Here is a 10,040-nt window from a genome sequence, read left to right as displayed (position 1 = left end):
ATCATGAAAAACGCTGGCGCTGGCTGGCAACTTTTAAAACAAACGCTGGCGGTGAAAGAGTTAAAGGGCTATGAAAACAGAAGTTTAGTAACTTGACTTGCGAAAGTTAAAACTAACTTATAAAAAGTGTCATTTGAATTAATAGTTCACCCAAATATGAAAATTCTCTCATATTCACTCACCCTCATCCCTTCACATATGTCATGACTTCCTTTCTTAAGTTGAAGACAAATTATTTATATTAAAATGTCATCATGTTTTCTTATATTATGTGATCCAAAATTCTGCAGCTTCAGAAAGCAATAGGCCTACAATACTTCCAATATGTAAGTAATCCAATTGACTCCAGTGGGTTAATATATGTCTAATATATGAAGAGTTCAGATGCAAAACCCTCTAAGGGGCCAATCACACCAAAAGCGTTTATGGCAGGCGCCTTTTTTGAATGATATTCTAAGGGCAAGGAAAAACTTTTTGTATGATAAAAATGACATCCTAACCCAAACCCCAACTCTAAACCCCAACTCCAAGCGACCATGGCTTAAATATAGATAAAAACATAGAGAAACCTGTATATTAAATAACCTGCTTAAACAAATGTGAAATCTAACCCTAAACCCAAGAGAAAATGGTTTAAGAGGCAGAAAACAAATGAGAAAACAATAAATAAAACGTCCCAAAACGATTCGCCATATAAGTGAATGGGAAGGACTGGCGTATCATATGCACGCAAAATTGGAATTTTGGCGTATCTATTGCACGATAATCACACTGCGTGTCATTTGTATGCATCTTGGTGAGAACGGGTATATATATATATATATTATATATATATATATATATATTAAAAACAAACAATTTCATTTACATCAGCGTGATAACAAATACAGTAAATGACAGAAACCAGCTTGATGCTGGGAAACCGTTTTAATAAACTTTCTGAGTTGCTAACACATTAGAACCAATGGTGAATAACACCACTTCTTTTGCCTAAATGCGCGCGCAGGCTATTTGATCACCTGAGCTGTAAAAGAGTCTGTACTAGGACCAGTCACTGGGGGGCGATTGAAACGTTTTGGCTTCACTTGTGTGGCACAAATCGGATATGACCAATGAATGTGTAAAGCAGGAAAAAAGCGCATTGATTCTGAAATTCTCAGATTGGATTCAGGCCATGTGGAAATAAATTGGATATGAATCGGATACATGCATTTGCTACAAAACCCTACAAAAGTGCATACAAGCTTTATTGGCAAAAAAATCCACTTCTAAAAAAATCACTTAATTTGGACAAGACTTAGTAAACCCAGAGTAACCCAGAGGTTACATGATAATTTAGTTTTTAGACAACTTGTTTTAAACATGTGGAACCAATGTCCATAATTGAATTAGATCCAACAATTTTTTTTCAGTGTAAAAAGTGTGCTTTACCCTCCCAATCTATAGGTGGCACTGAGAGGCTGGTTTGCTAACCACCACCAAACACCACAAGAAGAAGTTCATGCTCATGTTTGGCAAAGGCTCTGCATTAACGCTTATTGTAAATAATGTTCAATTTCTTACAAAAAAAATGATCGATTTGCTTCACAAGACGTAAATGTGTCACCATGAGTTGTTGGAATTACTTTTGTATTGTACATATTTGCTTTTTAAACTCTCAAACTGTGCTTTCACACCGCTACTGGCGAGAGTGTCAAAGTGGCCAGAAGTCATTAATTTTCATAACTTTCATAATTTTCATAAGCCGGCAGCATATCATGTGAGGTGTGAGTGTCGAGGAGAGTTGAAATCAGCTCAACTTTATGGTAATGAGCTATGACGTGGTTCGGCCGCAACCAATCAGAAGGCGGAAACCTTGAGAGGAGTTCAGAGAATGCATTCGAGAGTCAGAGCTTTTTTGACGCTCTCCCGCTGGCGGTTTGAAAGCACAGTAAGAGGGAAAAAACGTTGCACTGTTTTTTTTTGCAAAATATCTTTTTTATTGTTTTTATCTTTTTGATTATTCTACTGAAGAAATAATGTCACCAATATCTTGACCTGAGGGTGAGTAAATAAACAGCAAATTTTCATTTTTGGGTGAACAGTCCTTTTGACAAAAGGTCAAAGAGAAAGTAGAAAAAAATAAATTGTGGTTTCACATTATTTTAGAATTAATCCATTATAATATTTGTATATTATAATGAATTTAAAATTAAAATGATGTATGAGGCTTGAACAATAATTATGTTTAAAAGTCACAAACTTTTAAAAAGCTAATATAGTATCTTTGTATTAAATTGCTTTATGGAAAATAACCTAATTTTGCGCTCTCATATCATGACTTGTGTTCTTTCCCCTCAGTACCAGACAGCTTGTAATTGCCAGTAGGAAAATGCTGTGTCATTATAAACGGGAATTGTAAACTTGAGTCTGGCTAGCGGTGAGCATTGATTTTGTTTCCTGTCTACATGACATGCGGTCTGAAATCTTGTGAGCTATCAGTTTTCACTTTTTAATTGTATTGCCTCAGCAAGCAGAATGGAAGCTCATTCAGCAGGCCAATGCAATTATAACAGCTAGACCTAATAGATTGATTGACAGACAAACTGTTATGTTAGTTAATAGAGTTGTATTCATCGTTGTTTTGACACAACACTTTACTTTTCTTAATAACACAAAAACAAAAGTGTTAAGTCTTTCATCCCACACTTTAGGCTCAAGCCGGTGGCACAGCGGGCAAGAAGCACAGAGACGCGTTCTGTCTATTGATACCACGGCATCACAAACCAAAATAAAAGGTGGAGCACCACAAACAGACAATGCCAGTGTGCATACAGTGTGTTTAAATTTTAAATATGTGGCGCGATGCGGTGCTGTGCTTTTCGCCCCATGTGCGACTCCATTCAGAAACCCAAAACTTCCTGGATATTCTTCCTTTAAAATGATGTGTTGATGTAGATCCAATCTATTACATTAGATATGTTTTTATTTGAGCTCAATGGTAATACTCTCTCTATTGGTTGGTAAAAATTGGTAAGAAATCTTAATCAATCAATGAAGCTACTTGTGTTACAGAATTTGCTTAACTGATATCCATTTGCAACTGAGCTTGGCAATATTTAGCTAATAAGTTAGTTTTAGTTAGTTTAACTGTTTTAGTTAGTTGGGGTTAAAGGAATATGGATGACCATTTCTTCACATGTACTCCAACCATGAATATTTATTTATTTATAGATATATTGTTTGTTTATATTACACTTTGTTGTTTATATTAGCTCAAAAATTTATCGAGCAAATATTTAAACAATCAGTGCACAAAACTGTTTCAATTCCTTACACTGATTCACATAAAATAAAGCTTATAAATAATCAATTAATAATTAAAGGATTAGTCCATTTTCTTGAAAGAAAGATCCAGATAATTTACTCACCACCATGTCATCCAAAATGTTGATGTCTTTCTTTGTTCGGTCGAGAGGAAGTTGTGTTTTTTGGGGAGAACATTGCAGGATTTTTCTGGTTTTGATGGACTTTGATGGAGCCCAGCATTTGGTGCTTGACTCGACAATTGACAGTTTTTTTCAACGGAGTTTCAAATGACTATAAATGATCCCAAACGAGGCATAAGGGTCTTATCTAGCAAAACGATTGTCATTTTTGACAATAAAAATGACAAATATACACTTTTAAAGCACAACTTCTCGTCTAGATCCGGTCGTGATGCGCTAGCGTGACCCGACGCAATACGTCATGACGTCAAGAGGTCACAAAGGACGAACGCGAAACTCCGCCCCAGTGTTTACATGTGTTGAGAAAGAGGACCGTTCCTACGTTGTTGTATGTCAACTGATACTAATTCATGTCTTTGTGGCAGTTTATTGTTTACAATGGTCCGCAAATGTGCATTTTATATATGTAACACGTGACCTCCCTACGTCACCACGCATTTACGTTAGGTCGAGCCGGACCGGACCTAGACGAAAAGTTGTGGTTTAAAAGTACATATTTTTTATTTTTCTTGTCAAAAATGACAATCTTTTCGCTAGATAAGACCCTTATGCCTCGTTTGGGATTGTGTCACGTTCGGTTAAACACCGGATTGTGGAAAGTAAAAGACGAACCCAAACGCAAAGATGTATAAAAATATAACTATGAATTTATTTACAAATAATAAAAGAAACACCCACGAGGGGGTAAAACAAGTAATAACAAAAACACTGTGATAAAACACAAACCAAAAACTGTGATGGAACACAAACAGGAACTGGTACAAAGCACTGGAGAAACATGGAACACTAAACTTCAACAACGCACGCACACCACACAGAGAACACAAGGGCATTATATAGACAGCACATCAATGGGGAACAGGTGAACATAATTAATCACGTCAGACACGAGTACATAAGGGAGTAGGGTGAAAGTGACAAGACACTGGGAACACGTGTCACACATACATGATGTGAAACCCACACGTGTTCCCACGTAAACACAATGCTGCCCTGGTCTTGCCCTCTGGATAATAACCAAGGTCAGGCAAGACCATGACAGCCACAAAACACTGGGAACACGTGTCACACAGATATGATGTGAAACACACGTGTTCCCACGTAAACACAATGCTGCCCTGACCTTGCCCTCAGAACATAGACCTGAACCTATACTAAGGTCTGGCAAGATCACGACAGCAACAAGACACCGGAAACATGTGGAAGCCACACACACAATGTGATTCCACATGCCCCCACACAGAACATAATACTGCCACGGTCCTGTCAGATGCACTCAGACCTACATCTAGCACAGATGTCTGACAGGACCGTGACAGATTGTTTATAGCCCTTTGAAACTCCGTTGAAAAAAACTGTTAAGTGTTGAGTTAAGTATCAAATGTTGGGCTCCACCAAAGTCCATTAAAATCAGAAAAATCGTGCAATGTTTTCCTCAAAAAACATAATTTGTTCTTGACTGAACAAAGAAAGACATCAACATTTTGGATGACATGGTGGTGAGTAAATTATCTGGATTTTTCTTTTAAGAAAATGGACTAATCCTTTAAGTTGTCAGATTGGATTTAGTGGGAAATGTTGTTTCTCAACAACGTAAATGTGTATGTAAAGTAACCTGAAGTTTAAATTTCAAACAAAGATGGTGATATAAAGGCAAAAGTCACAGACTGCTGTTTCAACATCACATTTACATCAGGTTTAAGCATTTTTTATTATTATTTACTTTTATTGCTTTTTTAATTACTTTAAAATTTACTAATAGTACATTTACAAGCAAGCATATTTTACATAAATTATAATACTGAATGTTGTTTGGCTTCACTTTGGTAGTTTGTAGGTGTATCTTTAATCCTTTATTTGCTTTTCAGAGTCGCCCACACTGATAAAATACATCAAAATATGAAGTTCTCAGATGAACAAGGTCACCAATATGATGAATCTTCCAAAACTAACTTAATATAAAGGTCTATTGAATATGGTTTCCTAGGTAACTGTTGCATTGGGTGTTAAAGGGTTGATTCACCCAAATAAAAACTCTGTCATCATTTACTCACCATCATGTTGTTCTAAACCTCCATGAGTTTCTTCATTTTGATAAAAAATATTTTGATCAAACATGTTAAGCACACATTGACTACCTAGGTATTTCTTTTTTTCCTACAGTGACCCTGTTGACACTTTGACTTGCATTTTATTCCTTCCTCTGACTTAGCTAATGGCAAAAAACAGAGGCTGTCCTTCCCGTTCACTTAATACAGGCATCTTTATGTAACATAAAGTTGTTCTAACCTCAAACCCAAGCAACAATGGTAAAAAAACTGAAACATAAAATGACATGAAAAGATATGCCATATTAAGAGAACGGGAAGGACTGGCATATCATATGCACGCAAAATTGGAATTTGCCGTATGTATGGCACGACTTATCACACACAAATCATAAGAATAGGCTGGTAAATTGAGAGCCTGCATTTTTGACAAATAACACAGCTTGTTTTTCAATGCTATTGCTGTGCAAATACCAAAACATGCCTCAAGACAACTATTTCAATTTTAGTCCACTAAAGGGCAATAATGAACATTTTATGTAGCACTAGAGGGTGCAATGTTTGCACGTCTGTGAATAAGCTACAGTGGTCTCTTTTTGATGTATCATAAAAATATATATATTTTAATGCAATACTTCTGATTGTTAAATTAAACAAGCATTATGTTGAGGAAGAAATGTAACATTGCTCTACATAACTTTCATTTGTTACAAATTTCTTTCATATTGGTGAAATGAGTTTTGACATGAAAATATCTGATGCTTTCATTTAGAAAATGCTGAAATGTTGTCTTTCAGGCCTTCCTTCCTTATTTAGATGCATGCAAAAGACACAATTTTACAATTTACATTAAATGAACCCTTCCACCATGTAAACACTATGTCAGGGTCTAAAGAAAGATATAAAGTTCAGGCTAACACAATTTGACAAAGCTTTCATTATATAAAATATATGCACATATACATGGAGAAACTTTAGCAAAGTATGGAAGAACAAAGATGCAGATGTTTTTCTGTTATGGTTCATGCCAACCATTGCATCGAATAGCCCTTTTAATCAATACTCTATTCTTAATAACAGCATTAAAATGCACCATAAATACCTTAAGGATGATTGATTATCTCAACAGATGTACATTTGCATTAATTTCATGCATGATTTCCCTTAAAAAGATCCAAAATAAACAGCGTAAAGGAATTTGGGAGAGGGTACGGCACTAATCATTTCATCCGCTGCTCATTTTATGCAGACTGATGAATGGCACATTTGAGCAAAATGCATCTCTTTATTGAGCCTGAAACCGGCACTTACAGCCAAGCATGGCAAATGCAACCTTTAGAGTGTGGGATAAGAGTTGCCCACTCTGAACGTAGAATGAGACGCCGGGATACCTCGGAAAATGTTAATTGAAATGACCTGGCAGATTTACGAGAGGGGGAGAAGTCATTAATGCTTGGCACGATCCCGCGGCGAGCCGGATTTGAGATAAGTCCCACTGTGGATCTTAGGGGGCTTAAAAGCGATGGAGATGCCGAAGAGGAAGAGCTAATGAAAGTGTTCACACTAAAGGCCACATTAGCCACTGTAGCTTTCGGTGTGTTATTAAAAATGACAAAGACTGAATATATGAAGGAGAGGCCTGTGTGGGAGACTACTGGGAGACAGCAGTTTAGCTGACATGTACCATGACTGATGTCTACTAATAACCTATTCATGCTCTTTTCTTCTTTATTAAGACAGCGTTTAAAATGACACATTACAATCAGACAGAAATACTGCTAAATTATAATAATATTTAAAGACTTTAGTGATCATATCCACAGTCACACATATAACACCAGTTATTGCAATTCAATTAAGGAGAAGTATGGTTGTTTAAGGCTATGCACATTCTTTTATGATGTATTCAATACTGTAAAGGTCAAAAATGTTTTTATGCTCTCACACAGTGATTGTGCTTGCAGTAAATACGTGTTATTTTTTATATATAAGTGTGAATAGGTCATGCTGCAGTTCTTGTTGTCATGCATGTGATGCCGTTCCATTTCCATACTATATTTAGAATTTGAGATGAGGAAAAGGGAAAGACATATTCAATTTACACAACTGAAATGTCACAGAACATCACCCCAGCTTTGGTCTCGAGCCTTTTGACCCGCTCGCCAGTGGAGAGGGGCAAATACAGTATTATTGACGAGAACATGGATGAATGTGATGGTGACTTGAAGTGTCAGAATAGCACAGGGATTAAAGGAGGAGATAAAGTAATCAGCTAGCAGGATGAAAGAGTATGGCGTATTTAAAAAAGCTGACAAACTGACGCTTAAAGGAATAGTCTACTCATTTTCAATATTAAAATATGTTATTACCTTAACTAAGAATTGTTGATACATCATCTGTGTGCGTTGATGTGTTTGGTCACTTCTAACTTTATCTCTAAATGGTAGCATTGAATGAATGGGGCTAAGCTAAATGCTATCGAAGCGTCGCAGCGCGCTCCAGTGCTTACGTGCACGCACACAGATGATAGAGGGATGTATCAACAATTCTTAGTTAAGGTAATAACATATTTTAATATTGAAAATGAGTAGACTATTCCTTTAAGAAATAGCATGTGGCTGGATGGAAATGAAAAATTCTTTGCATTGTAAAATTACACCACACTTTATTAATTATAGTGTCAGTTTCTCGCTATACAAGCAGAAGTAAAGGAGAACAAAAATGATTTAACTGTTTTCTGAAAGTCTTTTGTCTCCTTATTATCCCTCTCAGGATTTTTCTAAATATACACTCTATTGCCAAAAGTTTTGGGACACCTGTCTTTATATGTACATGAACCTGAATGACATTCCATTCTTAATCCATAGGGTTTAATATGGAGTTGGACTTTCTACAAGGTTTAGGAGTGTTTTTATGGGAATTTTTGACCATTCCTCTGAAGCATATTTGTAAGGTCAGACACTATGTTGGACGAGAAGGCCTCGCTCGTAGTCTCCGCTCTAATTCATCCCAAAGATGTTGTATTGGGTTGAAGTCAGGACTCTGTGCAGGTTCCTCCACATCAAGCTCGCTCATCCATGTCTTTATGGACCTTGCTTTGGTGTACAGTCATGTTGGAACAGCAAGGGGTCATCCCCAAACTGTCATCCCCAAACTGTCATCCCTAAACTGTTCCCACAATGTTGAGAGCATGAACTTGTCCAAAATGTCTTTGTATGATTGGAAAACCCGAATTTAATGGTTTGAAGGGGTTTCCCAAAACGTTTGGCAATATAATGTATAGACCTTTTGCGTGTTTACAAACAGAGATGACTTTTTTTGTGGGCGGAGCCCAACTGGTGGCAGAAAGTGAATGCTTCTCATTAGCTGTGTGAAGTGTTTTAGGGTTAAACTGTGATTTTTATGGATCCGGTGTTCTGTAGAAGTCTGTTTCCCCTATATTTCTCTTAAGTGTAATGTTTCTTATATCGTTTTCACCAATTTATGTTTATTTTTTAAATAAATTAAAAGTTTAAATGGCTTGGCTACTAATTGTGTGCATGTATGTAATGTATATGTATTGTTCTTTATTGGTAAATCAATTATTTTTACAGTATGAATCGCTAAAGTACTTATAAGAGCAATACTATCATGTATAATATCATTTATTAAATATTTCATCATTTCCTGTTTTCAATTTCTTCCTTATATTTATAGCCTACGTGTTTGTTCTAAAACTATTATGTTTACATACAAATTAATTTGTATAGGCCTGTTTATATATTATTAACACTTTACATTATGTGTGTGTGTGTTATGTTTATATATTTATTAGTAAACATCATAATTTAGAACAAACAGAAAGAAAACATAGGCTAACATATAAGGTAAAAAGAAGTAATAGAAAAAAAAGAAAACTTTAAAAAATGGTAATATTATTGATATTATAATAACTAATTCAAATCTTTAAGCGCTATAAGAGACACATAGAGGTATCAGACTTCGACAGAACACCGGATATCTTCTCTAATTATTTTCTTTTCTAATTATTAAAAGATTTCCAAATGATTTCATCACTCCAGTCTGTCCGGTTGAGGGCTTTTATTGCAACCATAAACACCTACGTTTATCTTCAAATGGTGTCTTTGGCGATGGTATACTATAAAAATGAAGGTCATCTATTTTGGCATTCCTATTCTGACACTCAACAGCACAACAAAACATTTTCTAGTGAGTTATATTGTTCTTTTCACTCGTGTCTCATTCATTTCCACTGTTTTTCTGCCACCACATGCGCGTGTGACGTAACTGTGACGTCGACTCGCAAAAGGTCTATATATGGAACAGTTAACTCAAATAATTAAAACATTTTTTACTCATCTTGTTCCTTACTTGTATATGCAGTAAAAACCAAGTGTCCAAAACTGACCACAATGCCAAATGTGTAGCAGTCCTGTCTTGTATTTCCCCAGTCCATGGCTGCGTCCGAAACCGTATACTGTATAGTAGGTACTGAATAAGATGA

The sequence above is a fragment of the Misgurnus anguillicaudatus genome, chromosome 20 (assembly GCF_027580225.2).
Source record: "Misgurnus anguillicaudatus chromosome 20, ASM2758022v2, whole genome shotgun sequence".
In the NCBI taxonomy this organism is placed as follows: Eukaryota; Metazoa; Chordata; class Actinopteri; order Cypriniformes; family Cobitidae; genus Misgurnus; species Misgurnus anguillicaudatus.
The sequence above is the reverse complement of the archived record's forward strand: the minus strand, read 5'-3'. Positions refer to the sequence as shown.